The sequence below is a fragment of the Phalacrocorax aristotelis genome, chromosome Z (assembly GCF_949628215.1).
Source record: "Phalacrocorax aristotelis chromosome Z, bGulAri2.1, whole genome shotgun sequence".
Taxonomy (NCBI): domain Eukaryota; kingdom Metazoa; phylum Chordata; class Aves; order Suliformes; family Phalacrocoracidae; genus Phalacrocorax; species Phalacrocorax aristotelis.
Window position 1 is genome coordinate 3,413,472 of NC_134311.1, and position 27,272 is coordinate 3,440,743.

Consider the following 27,272-nt stretch of genomic DNA (forward strand, 5'->3'; position numbering starts at 1 on the left):
CTGAGGTACTCAAGACCCTTAGGGAGAAGTGTCACAGGGATAAGCCATAGTGTGAAATTGCTATTTGAGTGCTGAATACCAATTATTTGTGATTTACTGTAATTTACTTTTAAACCCAGGAGCTTACCCAAAAGCAGTTGGTGTATGTTTTAAATGATGCATCAAGGACTTGAGATGTGAAATATCCAGGAACAGCAACAGAAAGAGAAACACCCTCAGACAATGTTCTAGTTACTTCCAACTACCATATGAAAAAAAAATTATAGGGAAAACGTGAGGAGTGAGGCACTGAGAGTGGCATGTAGGTAGACTATTCTGCGTCCAGGAAGCTGCAGTACTGCAGACTAAAACCACCACATAACCTATTTTTGAGTAAGTTTACTCTTGCGAAGAGCTGAAATACAGGTGGAGTGGGAGCCCACCCAGTCACACGTACTACACAGTTGTTACATATGGTCAAGAAGCTGAATTTTGTCTTTTTTAATGATCTCCTAAATGGAGCTCGTCAGAAAATGGAGTTTCTGCTCTGGGGAATGTGCTTCTGCTTGGACCTCTTCAGGCCATTACATCTTGGCCTTTTAACACCTTTCTCATGCCGGAAACCAACCTCTCCTCCTCCTCCAACCAACTTCCTGACCAAGGAACTTCAGCGTAGCCATTTTGCCCACTCTTTAGGAAAGCAGACATTAGCCCAGAGTGGGACTCGGTGCACCCACCTTCAGTCACCCAAACATTAATTCTGCAGCCCAAGTTAGCTGTCATAGGCACCCAACATCATCTGTGGTGAAAGGCAGGTATCAGCAGGAAGTGATGCACGGCAGCTCCTGGTCCTAAGATCGAACAAAAATATGTCTTTCTCCATTAATTATAAATGCGAGTCAACAGCTTGGCTGTTAATCACCTGATCTGTAGTTGGTTAACTGATCTGAAGTTAGGTGAGATGAATCCAAAGCATAATCATGTGCTTCCATGGTGGAAATGAGACAATCCACCTTTCAGATATTATTTAGATTGAACGTACCCATTACATAACAGCCTACGTTTGCCAAATTTCTGTTTGAAGATGTGGGTAGTTTAAGGCTAAATCCACACTGTACTCCACGTGGAAGCTTCTGCCCATGACAAGTCCAAACCTGTTCTATCCCCATGTTGCAAGAAAACAAGCCCTTGATCAGGCACAGGATTGAAGAGTATTGTAAAAATAACTAGTGAGAAATTCTCAGAGCTCTGCTGCCCAAAGCCTGCTAAAGGAACACAATTTTGACAGTTGCCACCACCCATCTTTTCAGCAATACCATTGAATCTTCAAGGAGCATCTGGATTATGTTCATAGTCATAGGGTTTAGATTTAGGTAGTCCTGCAAGGAGCAGGGAGTTGGGCTTGATGATCCTTATGGGTCCCTTCCAACCTGAGATATTCTGTGATTCTCTGATTTTGTGAATCTTACACCAGCTCATTTGTGGGATGCTCCAGGTAATGTTCTCTGCAGGTGCAGATCAAAGCCTATAATGCTATTCATTTTCATCTTACAAGCTCTCCTTCTGTTTGGGCCCAAATCCTTTCTTAAGTCCAGTAAGAGTTATCTCTTACACAACTCTCTACATTTTTATTCTCTTTTTAACCAGTAAACTAATCGGTATTTTCTCAGATGCTGTTTGTCTGCATTGAAAAAGTAGATATTGCAGAAGTTACCTAACAGGCTTTGTTATGAAAGAAGCATCTTTTACCTGATCCATACTGTCAGAAGCACAAACCACTAGCAAAGCTATCTAACACACCTGCAATATTCATACAGAAGACCCTGAGTGTCTCACAAAACCTACCTTTTATACCTCAGCACCACGTGTCTGAGTGTTTTTTGATTCTACAACATCATTTTTATGACAAGTCACATAAAAATAAATATTCTGTGAACTGATTTTAAATAGCCAATGCTGGAAACTACAGTGGTTTTGATTGAAGAACTTCACTTTAACAAGGTCGAAGAGCTTCATTCTACATTTTTAAAGCAATGGAAAATTTGAACTGCTAGACATGAAGCAAAGTGATCTGAAAAGAACCTGAGGACTGGGTGAACAAGCTAAATGACGCCATCAATCTGCTGTTGTGGCAAAAAAGATCACATGCTGGGCTGTATTACCAAGGTGGAGGGATGGGTTGATCAGGCCACATCTCAAATGCTGCATCATCTTTTACACCTCCAGGTATGAGACAGAGACCCACCTATTGGAGAAGGTCTGGAGGAGGGAGGGCCTCTAAGAGAGGGCACTGGAGCACAGCGACCAGGAGTAAAGGCTAACAGAACTGGTATCGTTTAGCCTGGAGAAGAGAAGGCTTAAGGGTTTGCAGTCTCCCACAACCAAAAGTGGAGTTACAGAGAAGATGGTTCCCTCTCAGAAGTGCACATAAAAAGTACAAGAGGCAACAGCCACAAGTTACAGCAGAAGGAATTCAAGTTGAACATAAGAAAAAAACTCCTCCCTGTGTGAGTGGTTTGGCACTGCAACAGGTTGCCCAGGGTGGCTGCAGCATCATCATCCCTGGACATATTAAAAACTGGACAAAGCCCTGGCAACCTGATCTACTGTGGAAGTAGAAAAGGAGATCGGACTCAATAGGTGCCAGTGGTCCCTTCCAAGTCGAATCTTTTTTATTATTACTTATTTCTGTTGTCTTTATTTCACAAAGTCGCTTTGTCATACCTCCAGTCAGTTCTATTTCACATATTTTTCCATTGCTGAGTAGTTTTGCCTAAACTGCAAGATGCTTTCCTGTGTTCCACAAACTTCCATTAGTATTTCCTCATGTTTTGGAATGAGACACACAAAATTCATGTTGTGAGAGGAAAAATCTCCTTCCTTAACACACTTTCCTGCCAATAACAGAGGAGTCTCCAACCTCTCAACTCACCAGGAACCTTGTCTGGAGGAGCAGACAGTACTTCTTCAGTGTCACAGCTGCCCGTGACAAAATACTCTTCTCAATGTTATTCCCAGGCTACGTAACATTGAATAGCATCTGAGACAGGATATCAGAATCATTTTTGTGTAACTTTGAGTAATTTTAATAGCAGTAATAGAGAAGAGATTTGGTAGAGCATTTCTAACTTTCACTGCAACAGCATATGAGATGAGAAGTTAATCCTTTTCCCCACCAGATTAATTATGAAATGTCAAAAATACATTTCAGAGTTTCATAAATTTCCCTAACTATTTTTGCCACTCAAGCTGGAAACTTGAGCAGATTTTTAATCTAACTCTTTTGATTCAACAAATAGGCCAGAAGTTCTCCCATTCCATAATTTTCTTTAAAATTTTCTATCCAGATATTATCAAATACATTTTTCCCTATACAAATGGCAACTGATACACATGTATGAATACCTAAAAGTAATAAACTGGCCTTCAGTATGTGAAAAACTCAATTATGTCTGCAAAAAAAAAATCCTAAAGGATTTTTAAAAACATATTTTTCACAATTTCAGATTTTTTTCCAATTTTGTCTCTTCATTTTAAAAAGCATTTTAATTTAAAAGAATGAAATTCAGCTGTGATATATTTCTTCAACTGAAATAGAATTTATTCTTGGTATTGCATTGGATTCTGGTTCTTTCTCATATTCACAGCACAGTTTTTCTTCTATGATTTCTGCAAACATATACGCACATAAAACCACTCCACATTCAGCTTCTGAAATAGTGTTGTGTCCTCAATGACCGTCTTCAATATTGAACTCATTTATAAAAAAAATCACAAATGGAAACAAATTTTACTGCTGCTTAGTGTTTCCTCTGACTACAAAACCCATGACCACAGAGCACCCAGTTTCATGGACCTCAGCTCCTACCACATCTGTATCCAGCCCCATTGGACTTGTTCTATCTAATGGGAACAGCATGAGATTACAAACCTCTGAGCGGTGCTGATCATCCCTTTCATTCATTCTTACTGCTATTGGTGTGAAACCTTTTTATGCCATAGCTCCTTTCACAGCGAAAAGATTTCTTGTCTCTCTGTCCTGAAACTTCAATTTTTCTTTCAAATCTTGAAAGCGATCTCAATATTTTTTCTCTTGTTGATTACTCGTAATTTCTTTTTCAGCAATTTTTACATGGCAAATGATTTTGTAATACTTCCTCTGAAAAGGATTGTCTACATGTTTTATACATTTTTTCACATTTTTTCTCCATTTCTTTTCTCCCCTAAGACTGCAGTCACACCATAGAGCTCTAAAGAAAAGTATCTTCTAGGCCTGCTTATAACTTTATCCGCAAGTAGGTTGTACTAATGGTAAGTAGGTGCGTATCTTCCAGATATGCATGGACAAAGGAAGGGAAAGGCATCTGTAGATTCACCAGTCAGGCCCCAAACATAAATTCAAATAACTATTGCTTGGAGGAAGAATGTGCCCAAGAATGCCACATTTAAGCCAAATCCTCCTAAAGAATAGGTCATCCTTCCTCAGAGGAAGGGAAATATAAGGTATGAATATGTTGTGAAGCCTTTGGAGCTTGCCTCCTTTGTCTAGTAGGACAGAATTATTTTTTTTAGGATTTCTTCCTATTCTACCTTAGTATTTATAATTAATGCTGTGTCAGTTAACACAGACTCTCCCTTGACTGGCTGAATCTCGAGAAGACCTCACCAGATCCAGCACCAAACTCTTTTTCTCCCTTTTTTTGTAGAAGAAGCTGTAAATATCAGCTACTTCATTTATAGGTAATTTTTTGTTTTACCACCCCTTTTGAGGAAGAAGCAGCAACTTTGTGAGTCACCCTAACATCTTTCCCCTCCTTTGTACGTTCTTCCACAATTCACAGTTGCAAAGGCTTTAGGTCTTGTCCTGTGAGAACAAGAACCTTAAATTTTTAATGGCAAAATACTCTAAAATACTTGTACTTTTACAAATTGGTCAGGCAGTTATGTTTTAACTGGTGCTGCCCCATTGTTCATTAAGATGAAGCACAAACCTGGCTATGATGGACCTTTGCAAGTAACTGCATCGCCATTTTCCACAACAGTCAAGCAGCGGACACCGTGGACTCTAAGTAACGTGCTTGAAGTAAATACCTTGTTATGGAATACTTAAAATCACAATAAAGCAAAAGCTGTAGGTTATTATCTGTTAATACTGTCGGTGGTATACAAGACTGGCTAATATCAGTTTGATACCCATGAAAACACATTTAACACCTTAATTCTCTAATGGTGTATTTTTTAATTTCATTAACTATATTCCAGATCCAACAGTCAGTGATCCCAATATATAAAACACTACAATAATTTCAGGCTTAGAGTTAAAATATCTACATACATTGCATGTAAATCAAGAGCTAGTAATTGTTTTACCTTTTCTTTGTCATGCAATCGAGAAAGTAAGATAAAGACTCTTCCTAATATTAAAATAGATTTCGCTTCCTGCTGCAAAATCAGCTTCTCCTGTCCCATGCCTACACTTTCCTTCTCTTTGAGATACAGCCTGCTTCCCAAACTCTGCAGTAAGAGTTACTGAGTCCCAGGAAAATCTAGTGTCCAGCTTACTTTTTTTCAAGCACTCTGTTTCATGAAACAGTGAAAAATCATATTTTCAGAACTCGTAAAACTTTTAAAATACGGTTTTGATGCTTTTATGGAATCAGCAATTTTCCTGTTGGGTGATTGTAACTTCATTTATTTGCATTCAACATGACTTTTCTTTAACAACCTCTTATTGAACCTTCAGTTACAAAATTAAGTTCTATATCAATATGAAACCTGTAGATAATAAGGGTGATAGGCACATTCACATTAGCACTCTTAGCTGATGTTTGGACAATTCCCACAAAGAATGTTCCTTTATTTGTATTGTAGTTACTGTCTTTTTCACTGGACATATATTTCTTCAGGTATCAATAGCTGCTTTTTAGGCATGTATAATACCTGCCTATGCACTTTTCCAAAATGTTCTGGCTTTCTGTGGATCCTGCAGCTCTGCATGAACTGGGTACAGTTCTTCATGCTGCTTCTTGAACACACACTTCATAAACATTCTCCAGACTCCTCTGAAGTCTCAGCTTTTGCTTTGTCCAGTGTATTCCTATGGGTTTGACATGTGCATTCCAGCATTGCACTGTCTGATTTCCTTTCCAAAACTAGCCTATTTTTATTCTTATGAAAGTCTAGCAGTTTGTTCACACTTCTCTCTAGTCTTTCCCCTCATCCCACAAATTTTAGCTAGGAACTTTTAGTGTTTATTTTCTTAATATTTTTTCTTTTCTTTTTCTTGGAACCATGATCACAGTTACAACCTTGATTAAAAAAACAAGGATCCACAAGCCTTACAATTTAGCTTAGCAGCTTTACCTATGCTATAAATGCCTTAAAAGTCTTTCCCTCTTGAGTGAGACCAATACCAGAACTCAAAAGAACTGTGCTGACGGCAGTTCTATATTTCAGAATTGCTCTTGCTTCTTAAGCTAGGTCTATTAACTGGCCTACTTTCCTTTACTTGAATGTATACTGCTAAGAACACACAGATCATCATGTACTTCAGATTCTTCAAAAAATAAATACCTTTTGTACCCAATCTTCTTTGTTTACACCACCTGGTTAACACCAAAATTTTCTTCTTCAGATTTAATTAAATGATCTGCAACATACTTACAGAATTTTGGCTTCTTTTGAGTTTTTACTTTCTCTGCAATTTTTAGCTACCATCTTCTCGTTCTGCTTTCATTTCTAGTATCATCTACTAGCAGTTAATAAGGTTCCAACTGAAATACTCTTTCCTGAGAACCGTGAGGACTGTTAAAGACTAATGCTAATGTTAGAGGAAAAAGTTGATGAGAGCGGAGATTTAAGTTTCTCTGCATGGCTAACTGACTAACTGACAACTGATAATTCAAACTGATTGATCCAGACCCTCCAGGGGATACCACACTGCAACCCAAGCCACTTAAGGGGATGATTAATATTACATATGTACTACCTTACCCTTAGAAATTTTGGCCACAGAATAATATTGCACTGAAAGCATATTTCATAATACACTAGGCATATTTTCAATTCCTGTCAAAGAGACTGCATTTTAACTTACATTGTTAAGAAAAAACCCTACACACTCTGACACTTCAAAGAGTTAGTGGTAGAAGTTGGATAATCAGTAACTGTTTTGTTTTTCAACTCCAACTAGAAACACAGCAGTGTAACTCTGCAGTCAACAGACAGGGAATTGCTCATTTTAAAATCATAAATATTTCAAAATCATTTATAGCACAGTATTGTAAGTTTAAAAACATTTTTAATGAGAATAATTCTTAGGAGAATATACTGCTACACTGAAATTCTACTTACACCATACCCAAGTCTTTAAACGTCTGTCGTGGTTTAACCCCCGCCAGCAACTCAGCCCCACACAACCACTCGCTCGCTCCGCTCCAGTGGGATGGGGGAGCGAATCAGAAGGGGAGAAGTTAGAAAACTTGTGCATTGAGATAAAGACAGTTTAATAAGAAAAGCAAAAGCTGTGCACACAAGCAAAGCAAACCAGGGAATTCACTGACTCCTTCCCCCGGGCAGGCGGGTGCTCAGCCATCCCCAGGACAGCAGGGCTCCATCACGTGTAACGGTGACTGGGGAAGGCAAACGCCATCACTCCCAGCATCCCCCCATTCCTCCTCCTCCCCCAGCTCTATGTGCTGGCCATGACGTCATATGGTGTGGGACATCCCTGGGGTCAGTTGGGGTCACTGTCCCGGCCGTGTCCCCTCCCAGCCCCTCCTGCCCCCCCCCCCCCCCCCAGCCCCTTGCTGGTGGGGTGGGCTGAGGGGCAGGAAAAACATTGGCTCTGTGCAGCTTGGCAGGAACGGAAACATCCCTGGGTTATCAGCACTGTTTCCAGCACAAATCCAAATCACAGCCCCGTACTGGCTACTGTGGAGAAAATTAACTCTATCCCAGCCAAAACCAGCACAATCCCACACATCTAAAACGTTACTTTCAACCCATAAAAAAAAAAATGGACTGACGATACACTTTGTCACAAGGAGTACCAAATTTTGATACAGCTTAATAGAAATTAACCGCCTTGTAGCAGCCATCTTCAAGAGCAACTGCATTGGCATGTTTGTCAACCCTGACCTTCAGCATAAGGGATGGGAGTTTGCTTTGAGGGTTTGAACAGGACCTATCTCGAAGACATAGGAGGCATGACTGTCGCACAGTTGGCTAGTGCATTCCCACATCCCCTCAAATCTTTAAGGCAAGAATAAAGAATTGCTGATTTTGTAAATAATTTAAATCTTTGGCTCTTTGTCTGGTCCTGTGGGGAACGGTATGTGTGTGTCTGGTATCAGCATGACCTACCCTGTTCTACATAAAAGAAACCCAGACTCCAACTTCTAGTAATTTGGGTGCCCTCTGCTGAACCTTCGCTGGTGGCACAGATGGTTCCTGAATACCAATGCCCATCACACACTTTGTTGTTGGTGAAGAATGACATACCTGACTCTATAATCAAATGGATGAAGGGACTGCAAACAGCTGACTGCGGTTGTTTCTTGCTGAGGAAAATGGGGGTGGGGGTGGGAAACAGAGCTCTTTTATGCAGGCTCGAAGCATCGCGTTTGGATCCAGATTTCAGTACAGGAGTGGCTCTGTAAGTATCACAGCCTGTGCACAAGCATAATGTATAAATTAAGGGTTATATTTTGAAACTTCTGCCATTCTGACACAAGGAGTGGTGGCTGGCAGAAGGGAAAAAGTCATGTATGTGAGCGCAGCGTGCCACCTGGTCTCTCCCGCCTGCTCATGTCAGAAACTGTTCTCCTTCCCGATCTAAACCAGTGAACCTTTTATCCATATACTACCTCAGCAGTTCCTGGAGTGGGAATCAGACCTCCTTCCCTACGTTATTGTTTTGTACTAACTTCTCTGGCCTAAGGAGTCTTGAATTATTTCATACACAGGTTAAAAAAAAAAAAAAGGGAGCAAAAAGCACCCCATCTCATCATAACTGGTAAATAGAGCCTTATTCCTGCCAAGGGGAGAGCTGCAAGTTTTAGCACCTTAGGATGAGGGGGGGACTGCCAAGCCAAATGGCATGTGCTGTAAAATGGTCGTGATACAGGTGGAAAAACTACTCATGCTGAGTAAAAGCAAAGACTGAGCTCCGCTCCCAAAGCATACATTTTAGTATGTATGCTGTGTCTGAAATCCTACCCCTCCCTATGTCAGTCCTTCCATACTAAATTGCTGCAGGCAGCTCAAAATTTTAGAGGTTCTGGGTCCTTCCCAAGAAGTTGATCTACTCTCCTGGGCGTAACAAAGGGTCTGTCTCACTGTCCTGTAGCAGGCATGCCGAAGTTAAGCATTGCAGCTCTCACTGCTGGGGCACCACAGTAACTTCTTTGGATTTAGTCCAGAAACAACATATGGGAAGATAAAGAGTGGCAGCAGATGTACAACGGGCAGAGAGACAGACTGCAGTGCTGAGACAGGAGGAAAGGGAAAAGATGAAGACAAAAAGTAAAGGTAAATAAAATACAGAAATACAGTGACGGCACAGGAGAAAAGCTACACAGGAGATCCCACCTCAGGAATAAAGAGAGGAGGAAAGCAAATGGGAAAAGCAGAAAACAATACTATAGAGGGAAAGATACACAGAAATGTGTCCCAGGGGACAATCTAGACAGAAAATACTACACCCAAAAGAATGGAAACAGGGAAGAAAAATCATGTCAGCGTTCATTGAAGGGAAAATCAGGCTGACAGGGGAATGAATTATTGAACTTTGTTAGCTGTAAAATAAAAATAACACACACACCAAGACACGTATCCTTCCATTCCCACATCTAGACCGTGACTTACAGCCCTAAGCCATATACATACGCGATAAATTGCAGCCTCTTCCCTGATGAGCTTTTGGTCTAATTAACATGAAAGCAGCATAACTTGAAAAAAATTGTGGTTACCAATAAAATGGGATCTGTTTTCCTGCTTTCTTCTGTACTATACACACACACACTTCCATCACTGCCGATCTACATATTTAATGCTATTGCTACAGGCTGTACTGAAGCTTCAGCCCCTCGGTGAGGTATTTCTTGCACCTTTCTTCCCTGCCTTCTGAGCACGTATAAACTCAGCAGCCAGCTGCAGTTCTTGTGCAAGGAAGGACCTGCTTGGCAAGGTCTTGCTGCTGGAGAAGAAAGTTTTAGTTCTTTCCTCCTAAAAACTACCCCACACACTTCCAGCTCATGTGTTTCAATAATTCAAAGGCAGCATTTTTAAATTTTCTGAGATGCAAAAATGTCCTGCCTATGCAGGTGACATCCAAAACCTTAATTAGGGCCAAGCACCAACCCGATGCTGTCCTCTCCTATGACAGTGTCTAACTTAGCAGTATCTCTGTGGTACCTCATATCTGCCTTTATAAAGCTTGTTTTGTTGGGTTTTCCATGCAAAATAAAAAGCAGAAATCTTTCTACTGTAGAGGGTATTGGTTAAAACCCTAACCAAGGACCTTCTTGAAATACGCTTTTTATCATTATCTTTCATCTGGCTCACAGATGGCAATCTTCTGTTATAAACATTTTATTTTATTGAACCTAAATAGTAATAAAAAATTTGTCTGTACTCAATATATCTTGATATTCAAGTTGATATCTAATTAATAAATTATGGAGACGTTCCTGTGCAACTACTTGAACTTCAAAAGAATAGTTATCCTTGCAACTCAAGTGTGCCATAAACAGTTGTAGCAAATCAAAATTGACAAGGGAACTTGTTCAGGAACATTTGCTCGGAAACCTTCCCCTCTAAGTTCCAGGAGTAGGGCTTCAAGGATTGCCTTCCGATTAGGCTCAATAACAGCACAGCTTGAAAGCACATGTAAACAAAAGTAACTGCAGTAGGCATGGTGTCTGGAACCATAAACACACAGAAATCGTGGAACAGAAAAGGTAACTAAGCATACAACAACCCTGGTAACATACCAGGGACAGCTAATGAAATGAATGAGAACTGCATGCATAGGAAGGAATACGAAAGATTTGAGTCCTAACTACAGGATTCATGCTCTGAGCTTACCATTGCTGGTATGTAAATAGCAGCACTATTAACACACATCGTCCTTGGGCCACATTTTCAGGATTCACATAGAACTTTGTGGTGCTGGCTACCCAGCTGCTGCTGACTCCACGTGCAAAATAAGAGGCACGAATACATTAAATATACATGCCCACAAATGTGGGTACTTAAATACATTTGGTATGTATTTGGTATGTAAACAGCTCACTGTCTCCATCACAGAAGTACAAGTTAAGCTGCTACTGAGGCATTAGCTTTCTGGGGCAGAGCATTTAAAAATCAGCAGCCTATACCGTCTATTTCAGAGCAGGCTGATACTAGCTTTAAATAAGCAAAGTACCCACTTCCTTAATCTTAGTAAAAATACAGATGCAATTTTTACTAAAGACTTCCTCCAATACATAATGCTGTCAAAAATTAAAACTTTTTTGGGTACATTTACATTACATCATCAAAAATCACCCTTACAATGAAGTGAGGGATAATCTTGACTGAGCAAGGCAGAATCTCGTTTGCTTTTATAAGGTTTTTCTACTGTTGTGATACTTTAAGTCCATTTAAGGAAAACTGAACAATTATCCCAAACTATCACAACAGGAACAAATGCACAATCAGAAGGATACAAGTAACGTACCCTGAAATATCTGGCTGAAGATTAAGCAGAAGGAAAGAGACCTGGCCAGACAAGTCAGTAAGGAATGGCTGAGGGGATGCCATTTGCACAGCAGGAGAGAAATGAGTTACTGAAATGGTTACAGAAAGACCATGCAGAAAACTAAGTCTTGGAGAGGACAAAAAAAAATCTTGGCTTTTGTAGTTATTAATTTTTAACGGTACGGTGTACAGGCACAAACTGTTTAGTCAGACCCTGCCAGCATCAAGCTAAAAGTGAAACTAAAAGGCAAAAGTTCTTGCCTGTTTTGGACCTTAGTGCAATCTAAATTAACTGTTTGCTCAAAAAATAGGTGTTTGCTTTCACCTTTATATTATAATGTCTATTCAATAGACACAATGCACTTTACAAACACATTTCGCTTGACTTGTAAGTCCCACCAAAAGTATTTGCTTTCGCATTTCTGTTGTGGCTTCCATGCAAGGGACACAGCATGCTTTACAAACACATAATTCATTATAGCCATAGGTCCCACCACTGACAGTCAGCATTTAAAGCTCATAAAAGGTACAAGAAGGACCCAAAAAGAAAGCTTGACATTTTACCCAAGGCTTTTGCTGTTCCTGCCATGACAAGGGTATTGTTCACCAGCAGTGTGACAACCTGCAAAAATCTGCCAAGTTTCATGGTGAGCTAATTTCATGCCCATTTCACATATCCAGAAGGCTAGAAAAACTGATACAATTTTGGTTTTTAATAGTATAGATTGTAGACTCCTGTTTCATATTCATGTATTTTTCACTACAGTGTCTGATTGAGAAACCTACCTTAGGCGCTCTGAGGTGTCCTCAAAGGCAATCACCTATTTTTATTAACAACAGAATTTAGAAGTTTAACTTCATTCTCTAAATCGTATCTACACCAAACAGCTCTAGAGAACTAAGTAAGTATCAATGTGACAAAGCTACTGGAGCATCTAATGTAACAGAGTAAATCCAAGTAGCACAAGACAGAGAAGACCAGCTTTTGCCCAGTATGTATTTCTGCAGGCAAACTGGAAAAAATGTGCTTTGGGAGAAAAAGGGGGGGAATTTCATGGAATATGATGACTACAAAGAAGTTTACTTCTATTTAGTTTACGAGATCATTAGAAGCAGACCTGCAATTAAGGTTTCTATTTCGTGCTTCTTGGTAAATCAGATTATTTCCATTACACTACAGCATACTGGATGCTTGGCTATTTTGGAAAACCAAGCACTAGAAGCTTCTTTGTTCTCAGTAGCATTTCAGTCTATGAGTATTTTAATAATTTCTTATCTGAAGAACAGAACTCAATTGTTATTCATTTATTACATAAGCCATTTTAATCTTGTTATGATCTCTTTACTGATATCCTGCAGTAGATGGTGTTAGTAAAACTAAATAGATAGCACAGTAAAAACAGTTTCTCAGTAAAACTGTTCTTTGAACAAGAGCGGCACTGGAAAAGCCTTTCATAGCACCTCCTGTTATCCAAGGAAATATTTTCCTTCAATCTTAGGCTGTAAGTACCATAAATTAAGGGGTTTACATAAACTAATACTCAGACTCCCCCTTCCCACCTAGCTCCAGGCTACCACCCATTCCTGCAAGGACAGAAACCTTCCTCAGGCGGCCAGTTTTAATACATTTCCTGTTTGAGTTTTTGGTCCACACCCATGTTTTCTAATCCCTAACAAACGATGGAATCAGGAAGTTCCTTCTGGTTGTCAGGGTCAAGCAAGGCCACTAAACTCATCACACTGCTGTTCTGTAACCTCTTTAAAATTCAGAGCTTCTGCCATCCTTGCTTAGGTAATACTCCCATAGTCACCAGGAATATAAAAGGATATTGAACAACATGAGCAAACCAACATATTTCTTCCCACAACTGAAACTTGTAAGAAGCTAGCTTACAAATGGCAAGCGAGGTCTTACATATATTGTACAAAGTGTGTCTGCTGGCATCAATGCTCCTACAAATGCTCTACCAGCTGGCTGGCAGTGGCTGAGCCAGTTCCTCTGCTGAGCAGCAGCATGACCTCTAGCTATCAAAGACTGCAGCAGCATGGAATTCTCACTCTCCAGCCCGATGCTAAGCAGGATGAAAAGGGTACTGGTGTAGCTCCTGATGTGCTGGGAGAAGGCACTACCATAGACCTACAACATCGAGCCTTGAGGTACACATCTACCCTCTTATGAAGGACCAAGATGTAAATTAACATGTTAATGCTTTGTGCATTACATATACTGCAATACCCAGTGATGGACCAATTATCTTTAGCCTCATGTGCCACTTCAGGCATCAGCGCCAATATTTATATAATATGTAATACAAAATTTTCTTTGTCCTATCTACTCTGACAATTTTTGTCTCATATTACTCCCTTTTATTCACTCCCCTTAAGATTCATTGCAATTACTCCCCCCTCCCTTGGGGTAGGATCTGGAAACAGAAATACAGAGCCTAACTCTCAAATCTCGTACAGCAGGTCCTCAGTACCGCTCCTGGGTTTGGCCAGGGCACATTCCAGGGAAGAGCTGAAGTGCAAGGGCATTTTGCACATTTCTGTATTTGCAATAAAAAAAGGGACCATCTTTAGTATAAATGTGAAAGGACCACGTTGATGGTTATCAACAGCCCCACGGCTTTCTCTAAAGGTAAAAATAATAGGACCCCAAAAGCATCCAATCAGGCAATATAAGGAGGTTTTGCATAATGGTGAACAAGGTACACAACACCCTGCAGAGCTAAGTCCTGAGGTGTAAATCAACCTCACCAGATGCCACGGTGAGGAAGGCAGCATTATATGAAATGAGTCTGGCAAAGGCAACCCTGGCAATGGTCCCACATCTAACTGCCACCAGTTTCACCTGCTCAGCTGAGCTGGCCGCCTTGAAGATGCTGGTCTTGGCAGTTATGAGATACTGAACTTCCTGTAAAATGTACAAGGCCAGGCTTTAAACAATGATGTTGACAACATTTGGGGAAACATAGGCACCCTGTTTGACACTCTCTTTATGACTAGAATGCGATAGCATAGTAGGAAATTCATGGTAGAGAACGGAAGAGCACATTTTCTGGTAGTGCTGTGTGACAGGAAGGAAAATGCTTGAAGAAAAAAATTAACAGGAAGAGGCCTGTTTCAAGATGTTTCACTGTTCTGGTAATGAATGATCAGAGAATACCATGATATGTATTTTTAAAGGATTTGATCTAATAACAGTGGCAGATGTAGTGGATTTTTTTCCAGAATGGACAGAAGAAACATGGATGACAGCCTAGAGGACAAAAAAAGACTGTAGCAAATGAGGCTTAAAGTACCAAAGTGTGGACAGCAGCAGAAATAAAGGCGAGAGTTTGCATGAAGGAAAACCTGGCAGACGATAACCTCAGTGTCAGCAATGGGAGAGAACAGCCCAGTAAAAACAGCATGACAAGCCAAAGCAAGAGCACAGTGAGGGCGGTGGACGTGACATCAGCAATACAGATGAAGAGGAAGTGACTCTTGGGGATAGTGAAGGCTTTCTTCAGCTGCTTTGATTCATTTCAGGTAGCACATGCCCGCCTCCCACATTTGAGATGCACCGCCAACGGCACCGCCAGTGCTGCATCTTCTGGCCAAAGCCTCTCACGCTGCTGTGCTTTACTGCAGATGGCTGCAGCAGCTACCAGCTGATGCAAGGGAAAGCCTTTGTGTTCGCCAACTCTAAACACCAGACAAGCTTTATGTTGAAGTCTCTACTTAGTTCATACACTCCAAACACAGACACATGTCATGGGGCAGGCACAGGGACTAAAAACCATACGAATAACACTTTAAGCATACATTTAGATTTGTCATCTTCAAAAGCATCTTCCCCCTTATTTGTCTTCCTATTGCCAGGATGCTTACCCTGTTGTTAGATTTGGGATCATGTTAAAGCTCCATCCAAAATTTTGTGTCCCTAGAAACAGACACAACTTTTTTCTGGGTTTGCATTGAAATGAAAATATTTTCCTCTCCCTGTCTAAAACATCCTTACACAAAACCTGATCAGGGTGATGATCTAAACGTTTTCCTGAAGGGTCTTCTCTTATCAGCACATGGAATAGATAAGGTGGAATACACAGAAGCTGTTAATGACTGCTTTTAACATGCCATAAAAAAAAAAAATCACAAACTTTACACAAGAGTGGCACTTATTTCTGCCTATGGAGAAGGCAACTGAAATCTCAAGGTGAGCCCTTTATTTACACTGACAGATTTCTGATTGAGTACAACTGTGGATGAAACTAAATGGCAAAATAAGACACATAGACATATCAACGAGATTAACAAATAGCACCTACTATTCGCACTTGAGTGTAGCAGACAGGATAGCAACTGAAGATGCTGAAGTAGAAATACAAGCTGGGTTTGAGGAATACTGTACCATATACATCCTCACAGAAAAAAGAACTAATTCAAAGAGAACCTTTGGATCTCAAGTATCTTCTTTCATTTTATGATACCTGTAATTTCCTTTTGTCCTTCATGTTATAATTCTAGAAAATTGCAAATACCCGATGCTGCACAGCACATTGTATTTTTATTACTACTGAAGTCAACAGGACTTTTAGGCTATATTTGGTCACATGTGTCTCTAACTCATAATATTTACATCCTATGTAGTAGTATAGAGTGTTATTTAAAATATTATACAGATTATTATACGTAATAGCAGAGCGTTTCCTAAACACACTCACCATTGTTTACACAGCTGCTGATTTCATGCTTTCTTTTTGGAATTATATGAATACCAGCACACAAAATGCAGTTCACAATTGCTTTTTCAGAAATAAACACAAGCAGCCACCAGATGGCAATAAAACTCAGCTAATGAGCAAAGTTCTGGCTTCACACATTGTTCAGAATCGCTTTTAATTGTTGCCTTCCTTTATCATGGCTAGCGGACGTGCAAAAAAATTCCACTCCTGTAATTCAAATGCTATTCACAGTTCATAATCACCTGAAATGAAAACTGGCAGTCATTATATATTCCACCAATTTGAGTGAGTTAAGTGACATGGTAGTATAACTGCCCACCATAGACGAATACAGCCCAGAAATACTAAGTATTCAGTATAGCTCCCCTGAATTGCCATTAAAAACTTTTCACAGTATTCCCAGTTCCCACCATATCCTCATTCTTCTTGTTATTATTTATCCTCTTAGTATTTGCTCAAATTTAAACTAATGATACTAATCACCATGACTGAGATCACTACCGCTTTACAGCCTTCTTTTTTCACTACTTTGTAATTTGAGATACTTTCAGTGTAAGTGTTAATATTGGGACCTACAGTAACACTATCACCTGTTTTAGCTGCTCTCCTTTATTACACGGAATGTCACCATTTTAATATGTATTGTAAGATGACATTTGAGCATTTTTTTCCTCATTAAAGACAATTCCGCTTTTTTCCCATTACTTGCAATACCATCAAACATATCTCATTTTGGTTATTAAATGGTTTTTCTCAGCTACATATGCAAGAACCTATTCTTGGTGAGTATATTGTCATGTACATAAGAAACCTACTTCAGAATGAAAAGAAAAAAAAATCCATCTACAAAGAAAACCTACACTGGTAGATGCTGAAAACTCCAGAACTTTCTCAGACTCACTGAATTAAGCAAAAATTGCTAGCAAGGCAATTTCACAGAATCACAGACTCACAGAATGGTGGGGGTTGGAAGGGCCCTCTGGAGATCACCTCGTCCCACCCCCCCCTTGAGCAGGGACACCCAGAGCAGGGACACAGGACCGCGTCCAGGCAGGGCGTGAATGTCTCCAGGGCAGGGCCTCCACAGCCTCTCTGGGCAGCCTGTGCCCCTGCTCTGGCACCCGCACAGGGAAGGGGTTTGTCCTCATACCCAAGTGGAACTTCTTGTGGTCCAGTTTGTGCCCATTGCCCCTTGGCCTGGCGTTGGGCACCACTGAAAAGAGTCCCGCCCCATCATCCTGACACCCGCCCTTCAGATATTTACAGGTATTGATGAGATCCCCCCATAGCCTTCTTTTCTCCAGGCTGAACAAGCCCAGGTCTCTCAGCCTTTCCTCACAAGGGAGATGCTCCAGTCCCCTGACCATCTCCGTAGTTCTCTGCTGGACTCTCTCCAGCAGTTCCCTGTCCTTGAACTGGGGAGCCAGAACTGGCCGCAGCCCTGCAGCTGTGGCCTCACTGGGGCAGAGCAGAGGGGGAGGAGAACCTCCCTCGCCCCGCCGGCCACACTCCTTTCAATGCAGCCCAGGACACCGTTGGCCTGCTTGGCCCCAAGGGCCCGGTGCGGGCTCAGGGTCACCTCGCTGCCCACCAGCACCCCCAGGACGCTCTCAGCAGAGCCGCTCTCCAGCAGGTCCCCCCCAGCCTGTGCTGGTGCGGGGGTTGTTCCTCCCCAGGGGCAGGACCCTGCACTGGCTCTGGTTGAATTCCCTGAGGCTCCCCCGGGCCCAGCTCTCCAGCCTGCCCAGGGCTCGCTGGATGCCAGCACAGCCTCTGGTGCATCAGCCGCTCCTCCCAGCTTGGGATCGTCAGCGAACTTGCTGAGGGAACACTCTGTCCCTTCATCCAGGTCATTGATGAGTATGTTGAACAGGACTAGGCCCAGCACAGACCCTGGGGAACATCGCTAGTTACAGGCCTCCAGCCAGACACTGCCCTGCTGATCACGACCCTCTGAGTTCTGCTGTCGAGCCAGTTCTCAATCCACCTCACTGTCTACCCATCTAACCCACACCTCCTAAGCCTTGCTGAAGTCAAGGTTAACAACATCCACTGCTCTCCCTCCATCTACCCAGCCAGTCACACTCATCACAGAAGGCCATCAGGTTGGTAAAGCATGATCTCCCCTTGGTGAATCCATGTTGACTACTTCTGATAACCTTCTTGTCCTCTACATGCCTGGAGATGTCCTCCAGGATGAACTGCTCCATCACCTTTCCGGGGATGGAGGTGAGGCTCATTGGCCTATAGTTTCCCGGGTCCTCCTTCTTGCCCTTTTGAAGACTGCAGTGACACTGGGTACCCTCCAGCCCTTGGGTACCGCTCCTGTTCTCCATGACCTTTCAGAGATAATGGAGAGTGGCTTGGCAAGAACATCCGCCAGCTCCCTCAGCACTCGTGGGTGCATCCCATCAGGGCCTATGGATTTGGGAGGATCCAGTTTGCCTAAATAATCTCTAACCCAGTCCTCCTCAGCCAAGAGGAAGTCCTCTTTTCTCCAGATTTTCTCTTTCTTCTGGGGCTGGGATGCCTGAGTGCCAGCCTTAGCAGTAAAGACTGAAGCAAAGAAGGCATTCAGTAACTCTGCCTTCTCTTCATTCTGCATCACCACGGCACGCACCTCGTTTGGTACCAGACCCACAGTTTCCCCAGTCTTTCTTTTACTACTGATGTGTTTGAAGAAGCCCTTCTTGTTATCCCTGACATCCCTTGCCAGATTTATTTCCAAGCGGGCCTTGGCCTTCCTCATCGCATCTCTGCATACCATGACAACATTCCTATATTCCTCCCAAGTGGCCAGTCCCTTTTTCCATGTACTGTAAACCTCCCTCTTCCATCTGAGTTTGTCTAGAAGCTCTTTGCTCATCCAGGGTCTCCTGGCTCCTTTTCTTGTCATCTTCTTTACAGGGAGGCACCAATCTTGAGCTTGGAGGAAGTGGTACTTGAAAACTGACCAGCTCTCTTGGACCCCACTGACTTCTAGAGCCCTAGACCATGGGATTCGTCCAAGCAGGTCTCTGAAGAGGCCAAAACATGCATAAAAACGAAACAGTCACAGTGAATGTCAGTGAATAGCTCTGCAACTGTTAGGTGACATATATGAACTTTGACAGTGTGCATTGGGACTTCTTGTTCTTCAGCAACTTTCCCAAAGTATTTGACAAGCACTTTAGTACCCAGGGTTAGTTTTGTAACAATTACATTGTCTGCTGGGAAGGGCATTATCCTGAACTACCAAACTCTGCATTACATTAATCAAGCTTGTTCACTTTTCTAATGCTTCATTGATTTGGGCCACTTGGATTTTCCGCTCAGCTAATTCTTCATCTCCTCATGTAACAGCACAATGCTGAGGGGGGTTTGCTTCTTATCCAATTTAAAAAAAAAAAAAAAAAGAAAAAAGTAAAAACGAAGGAAAAGATGGAAAAACTGCTGAAGTATCTTGTCATGTCTAACATTTGGAGATATGAAACTGTTGGGTGATTTGGGATTCTTGGCGTTCCTCTGTTTTCTCAGCAGGAACATGTGAATTTCCCCCTTTGCAACCATTCCTGAGAATCACTGCTGAGATTGCTGCAACAATTAATTCGTTAAACAACTTTATTGATGCCACATGAGGCTCACCAACAAACCCTGGAGGGGACCTTGGCCTTGAAGGTCTGGGAGTTGTTTGGCCCTAAAGAATGAAAATATGCGTCAGCAACATTCATCATGTTTTCCATAATTCAGCTGCTCAACATTACCCTTCCCTGCACTGCAGCACTTAATAAGGCCCTTAATCTCCCCTTAATCAGTCCCTACTTAATGTTACTGCTCTGCTGCCTTCTTTGTGTGACTCTTTTCTCAAAAGATATGAATAGCAGTTTCAAAGACAAAAACTACTGACAACTCCATATGTCATACAGTAGCAAGCTCCTTCCTTGACTGATTTATTTAAGTAGAGAAGTTGCAAAAATTTCTAAGCTGTTGTTGAAGGATGAATCAACACCTCTATCAGTGAAGCATTACATCTTTTGGGACTCCTTCTGTGCACCAGTGACAATCAATCCAAGAAATATGTCTGTGTGTCCCTTCGCCAAAGTGCAGGGAATTTTTCTTGGTCAAGTTCTCAGCAAGGACCAGGGGTACTGAATCTTGACATCTATTTTCCTTCTTCACTGGCTATTTTTAACACTTACCCATGTAGTGTGAAAGAAAGTAGGTAGCAGACCTGTAATTCAGATTCAGCCACACAGGTGTCAGAAATTTAGCAGAACTCTATGCTACACATGATGGCCCTCTTAAGGAGTTTCAAATGTGAGGTATGTTAGTTTCTGTCTTCAGTGTGAAGGTGATTTTAAGCATCCCCAGCAGGCCAAGAAAATAACAATTACCAGTCTCAGCAGAGCACCTTCTTCAAACCTGCTCAACTATATTTTTTTCTCAATACAATTTTGCCATTCTGCTGAAAAGGACTCTCCTTTTGCAATCTTCACAGTGTGCAGATTAACTGGTGGAAGACACTTAAACCCTGTCAAATGAGGTTACTCATTTTTACAGAAACTTCAGAGAAAAAAACAGTCATAAGCTGCATCACTTACATTGATCTGATCACGTGAATGTCACTACAAGTTTGTCACCTAATATTTCACTTCTGTGTAATTTCCATGTTCCATATTCTATTGTGTTGGTGATTTTTAGTGAAACATACGCAAGTACACCTAGAGGAAAGGTTTAATCTCTTAGAGTAAGAGGAAAGCCTGAAGTTTGTCTTCCATTACTTAGTAATCATGTCATCACCACAGACAACAATGGGAGCGAAGGAGAAAACAGTAACATTAATAGCCTCAGTGTATGGGTTCATTTAGATCAGTGTTGGTCAGATTATGTTTAGTGTTCATAAATATGCTGTTTGTTTAATGAAGGCATTCTTCAAGTTAAAAAACAAAATCCTCAAATTATCACTCACTTTCATACTTCACTCAGCACGGTAGTGAAATTGTATGAGTCACTACAAGTGAGCAAGAAACTCACAATCCAGTAAAATGAAGAATGCCATTGCCAAAGCTGGTGGTTCCTGGAAAACCAGAGGGCAACTCTAACTCCATGTTTCACTTAAATGCGCTTCTGCTAGGTCCAGAGAATTAAGTAGTTGAGACTGAGACTCAGAAGCAATGTTACGCTGATGCCACAGCTTCTGTGGTAGCCCACAAATATGTCTTGAGAACACAGATCAGTCTTATCCTGCTGCTGCATAACTGTTGAATTGGGGTGGCAGGGAAATGAACCTCCTTGCTTGAGATCCACAGCTTGGACAGAGGAAAACTTTGGAGGGGTTAAAACAAAAAAGGTGCATTTTCTGGCATGTCAGGTAGCATGAAAAGGAAATCAGTCGCACAAACATGGTGCCACACAAATGGAGGAGTACAGATATCATAGAATCATAGAACAGAATAATAGAATCATTAAGGTTGGGAAAAAACCCTAGGATCATCAAGTCCAAACTTTAACCCAACACTACCATGCCTCCTAAACCAAGCCCTGAAGTGCCGTGTCTACATGTCTTTCAAAATACCTCCAGGGATGGTGACTCCCCCACCTCTCTGGGCAGCCTGTTCCAATGCCTCACCACTCTGTCAGTGAAGAAATTTTTCCTAATATCCAATCTAAACCTCCCCTCATGCAGCTTGAGGCTGTTTCCTCTCATTCTATTGCCAGTAACTTGGGAGAAGAGACCAACCGCCCCCCCCCCTCACTCCAGCCCCTCTCAGGCAGCTGCAGAGAGCGAGAAGGGCTCCCCTCAGCCCCCTCTTCTCCAGGCTAAACCCCCCCAGCTCCCTCAGCCGCCCCCCAGCACACTTGTGCTCCAGACCCTGCCCCAGCCCCGCTGCCCTTCTCTGGACACGCTCCAGCCCCTCAAGGCCCTTCTTGTCCCGAGGGGCCCAAACTTGAGCCCAGCGTTTGAGGTGCAGCCTCACCAGTCCCATGTACAGGGGCAAATTTTCCTGTGCAAGTTATATTTGGTACAATTTTACTCATCTGCCTAGACTCCTTCTCGCTTTCATATGGCTTTTATATGAAAAACCCACACACACCCCCAAAAAAAAAAATAAAAAAAAAATTAAAAAACGCAAAATAACTATAAAGGCCAGACCCCTGTTTTTTAACACCACAGTAGCTGAGAGGAACTCAGAAGTAATACTGTCAACTACAACAGCCTTCAGACATACAAACTTTCAGACACAGTGTGCAAAAGTCACTTCTGGGGATCCTACTGTGCCTCACTCCATGGTGGTGCCTGAACCCCACGAGAATACAGCACAGTGCAAGGGGCTGCCTCCCATGAGGAAACATAGCACGACGAAGTGCTGCTATCTGCCAGACCACTGCTACAAGCGGAGCAGAGGAGTGGCCTTGCCTTGCACATTGTCTCTAACAAATTTGACATGTGTGTGCCCACAGACATACCTGTCATGCAACCTGAATTCCATCATGGCATAATTATGATATGTTTTCAGGTGGTGTCCCTTAGGGTTGGTAGCCAATAAATGCCCAGTTTCTGGATCCTGAACAGCTGGAATAAGAGGAAGACCAAGGTGCTCAACTCTGACAAAAGTAAGCCATGTAAAACTTCCTAATATAAATCTTTGAGGTGTTCTGAAACAGAGCGTCTCAAAGGTCTGACAGGAATTGGGCAGGGATTTTCCCAAGGTCACAGTTCTGTCTAAACTCCATTTTGAATGCTTAAATCCTGTCTTGCATTCAAATTGTGTAACAGAAGACGCACCAAGGAGCTGATTCTGACACATACTTCATACTCATCTGTGAAGCATTTCCTCTGTACTATTCCCCAGCTCACAAGCATGTTGGTGTGACCACGTTACCCACTAACACTAAACGTTACCAAAACTCCTTAAAATGCGCGTGCTCACTAGACAGTCCTGCATCCCTGCGCTCTTGCACTGTCCTTTTCTGCCTGAGCACCGTCACACCCCGAGGTTCCAGCACAAAGCCCAGTGCTGCTGTCACACCCGCAGCCATCACCGCCCTGCCATTTTGGTTTCGGTGTGGGTGTGAAGGCTGCCTTGCAGTGCTGAGCACCCTGTATATTTCTGCACACCTTGGAAACCCTCCCTGAAGAGCTGCTGAGATGACAAGGGGTACAAAGAGTCTGTGTCTTCACTTTTTAACAGCACCCGCCAGCAAAACGCAGAGAAGCATTGCTTCCACGTCACATCGGGGACTGAAATAAAGAGAGTAGCATGGTTTCCGCGACAGTGATAACCATCACTCTTGTCACTGAAATGCTTATCTCACTAATAATGGCAGGTTGGATGTGCTTATTTGTTTAGCTCAGAAAGCAGAAGTAAAATAGATGGCCTAAAACAGAACTCAGCTTGCCTCAGGGTCACTTTCTTTCTACAAATACTGCCTTACTAAATGTCTGAAGCTAAGCTAAGGAAGAGCTGGTGTGCTGAAAGGTGGTTTGCTCTTTCTCCAGACGATAAATTAGTATAATAAAAGATATTACCTCTCCTACAATCCTTGCTTACCAAAAAGTGTAACAGCTTATTTCTGTAGATAAAATCACAGTATATAACTTTCCATTTTGAAACACAAAGCTGATCAGTGTCCTTTGATGAACGAAAAGGAAGGGGGGGAAAAAATTGTTAGTTTTCTTACAAAGCTCCAGTCCAAATATTTTCAAAATAGTTCTGCTTTCGCTGGATGTTGGGAAAAATCCTGTGACAAAAACATTTAAAAAAAAATCCAGGGACTTTATCTAGCCACATCTATTGGAAGATTTCTCTGCAAACTGCTAGAAAGGAGAGGAAAACATGGAAAGAGAGGATGCAAAAGCAGTATTAATGAGAGAACAGTGGAGGCCGGTGCTTAGCACCACCATAACCCAAGCATGAAGACAAGTCCTGCTTTCCCTGGCATCATACAGTCAAACCTTATCAGACTAGCTGCATAATGTATTTTGAGTCTTGGGCTCACAGTCTTCTTTGTGGCCGTCTTTATTTTGCAGCTTAATCACTCCTAGGTCATTTGGATTTCACAATCTTGCCTTTTCTTTCATCCTTGTCAAAGACCTTCTAGGATGTTTTCATTGAAAAAGAACACTGAGGACTGGGGACTATCCCATATTTTTCAAGGAATACATCTTTGTATGGTTTTTTATACATAACCACAAGCCTGAGCCAAGGATGGAGGCTCTGCAGCTACAGCACAGGCCCCAAAGAGATGGTTTCAACTACCTGGGAGCCTAGGTAAGGATCAAACAGGCATGAGGCAAAGCCTGGAGTCCAAGGCCTGCTGAACCAGGGCCTGCTCGCTGCAGCACCAGCTCAATTATCTTTGTGGTGTGTTTTCAGAAGAGGGAGCGCCCTGCTGAAACACTAAATGGCTCTGAATAGACCCAGATTGGCTCAGACACACTTCCCAGCTTAGTCATGGTGCCAGCCCTTTTGGCAGGAGATGGAGGAGTTGGCAGGAGCCTACAGACGAAGTGGGTGCGTGGCAAGAAGGGGGAAACGCCTTAGGGGGAGCAGGGAGCAACAACAGGAACAACCAAACCCAGTGCAGAACATGACCACGTCCTTTCTAAACTATACTTAGTTTTCCAGCTCTGGCCCCTGTTTGACTGTCCGTCGTCTTCTCTGAAGTAGCTATTTCAAGCAGATGCTTAAATATTACTGACTGCAACTGTAAGCTTGTCCTTTGGTCATGTTTTCCAGGAGAGGTTAGTTTAAATATGTGTTAAACTGATTGTTTTCTTAGTTTAACAGCACTAGCAATTATTTTCTCAAACCAAAACTTGCAAACATTCAGTTTAACATGATTAATAAATAACTCAAGGTGTTTTTAATAGTAAATACACCTCAGAATTCAAGTTACCCTAAATCATTACTTAGCAGATCTTTAGAAGTAAAAAAAAAAACCTAACTTAAAATTGCAAACAAAAAAATTCAGTTTGAATACTTTCCTTACTTATATGTACTTTCTGAAACAGGATGATCAGAAATGCAGCTCTTTGCTGTGCACATTCCTCCTTGCTACTATTCTGCAAAGATAGAGATACGAGCCACAGGAAGCTGCTCCTAGCTTCTGATTCCTTCATATTCAGGAACCAGTTTCGCAAACTCCACGTTTCTTTACATCATTGAGGACAGCATTCTCCATTATAAAACCAAACCCAAAATAAACCTACTTAGTAAAATTTCCTTCTCTCTCTACCATGACAGCAGAACGGCCGCTACAGTGCAGACAGTACCAAAAGGAAGGTCTGTATTTATCCCTCCGTACCCAGGAGCTTTGGAAGCAGCTCCTCAGGGCTGCAGTGCATAGATCCACGTTTTCCTGATGTGACAGTGTATGTCACTGTTCCACAATACAATGTGACAATATTTCACAAATGTAGCCTCATAACAGGTATGAGGAGGGGAAACTTTATTCCTCTTACTTTTCTGGGTGGCTTGAGGATCAGATACAACAAAGGATGACCAGAAATGAGTCTGTTTCTAAGTACACTTCACATTTTCCATTCATTCACTGCACAAAATAGAGAAACCATCCTGGAGTACTTTTATTCCTTTCCAGGATTCTCCCTTTGATATGAACAGCCTCACCACCAGACAGTGCATAGAATCTGCTTTGATGCTCTCTAGACTGTTCTCTGCTGCACACTGAAACAGCTTCAGAAAGAGGGGCAAACACTGTCTCCACCCCAAACCATGTAATATGTCAGGATGGTCTCTAAGGAGACGGGAGAAGAACCTGGATCTTCCTATTAACACTAGTCTTTTGATCATTGAGTCAGGAGAGAATTGCAAGCTTTCATAGTTTTGCTTTTAGAAAAACTCATGACTGTTCTCAAGCTCATTGTGCAACACGCCCGTCCTTGCAGATTTATCAAACGCACAGTGAGAATTGAGATTAGATAAAGGTGTTAATGGAACGGAAGCAAAATAACTCCCAATCTCTGGATTTTGAGTGGCCTTCAGCATGAATGTACTGGTCATGTTGACACTGAGGCAGCTCTGGACATGTACAAAAGTACAAAGTCAGGCACCCAACAAACTTTAAACCAAAATAATAATTTAAAAAAAAAAAGTCCAAGGCTGAGTGAAAGCTCATCAAGAATTGTTAGAATATGGATTTGGGGTTTGGTGGCCTAAATTCTGCCAATTTCTATGTCCACATCCTTCTACTGGATCTTAGCCTGCACAGCAGTCTGCATGTAAAGGATCCCTCCAGCTAGGATCTGAATAACATGGACCTCTCAGCAGCAGAGCAGAGTGTACTGACACTGTGCAGTCACTGATACTGGAATAGTTAAGCTCAGATGAATCAGTCCTAATTTTGAACAGTTTCTAGGCAAGTTTCTCAGGCAATGCAATCTGTATTACCACGAATGCCAGGGGTTGTTTTTAACTTCTTTCCCTAATTTTCCATAATCTCCTAACAAACTTTTCCCCCTCTTTCTAAAAAAAGAAAAAGAAAAGAAAAGAAAAGAAAAGAAAAGAAAAGAAAAGAAAAGAAAAGAAAAGAAAAGAAAAGAAAAGAAAAGAAAAGAAAAGAAAAGAAAAGAAAAGAAAAGAAAAGAAAAGAAAAGAAAAGAAAAGAAAAGAAAAGAAAAGAAAAGAAAAGAAAAGAAAAGAAAAGAAAAGAAAAGAAAAGAAAAGAAAAGAAAAGAAAAGAAAAGAAAAGAAAAGCCATACAAGGCAGATCTTGCCAGTTTCAGGACATGGTTCATTAAGTGAGGTATTATCTTCTTCTCTTTATAGAGGCTGGAATATTGCCATCTTCCTTGGAGCTACTGACTCCAGCAATAGATAGGGC

The 27,272-nt window shown here is 41.8% G+C and overlaps 1 long non-coding RNA gene across 5 annotated transcripts in view; it reads right to left on the reverse strand.

The window, feature by feature from the left end:
* Positions 1–27,272, reverse strand: part of LOC142050691 (uncharacterized) — a 147,380-nt gene that overhangs the window by 108,398 nt on the left and 11,710 nt on the right. Inside the window, exon 2 of one of the 5 annotated variants that reach the window (XR_012658092.1) lies at positions 22,896–23,001. The exons of the other annotated variants lie outside the window; for them this stretch is intronic. This is a non-coding gene — a long non-coding RNA (uncharacterized LOC142050691). The remainder of the gene's footprint in view (positions 1–22,895; positions 23,002–27,272) is intronic. 5 annotated transcript variants of the gene reach the window in all.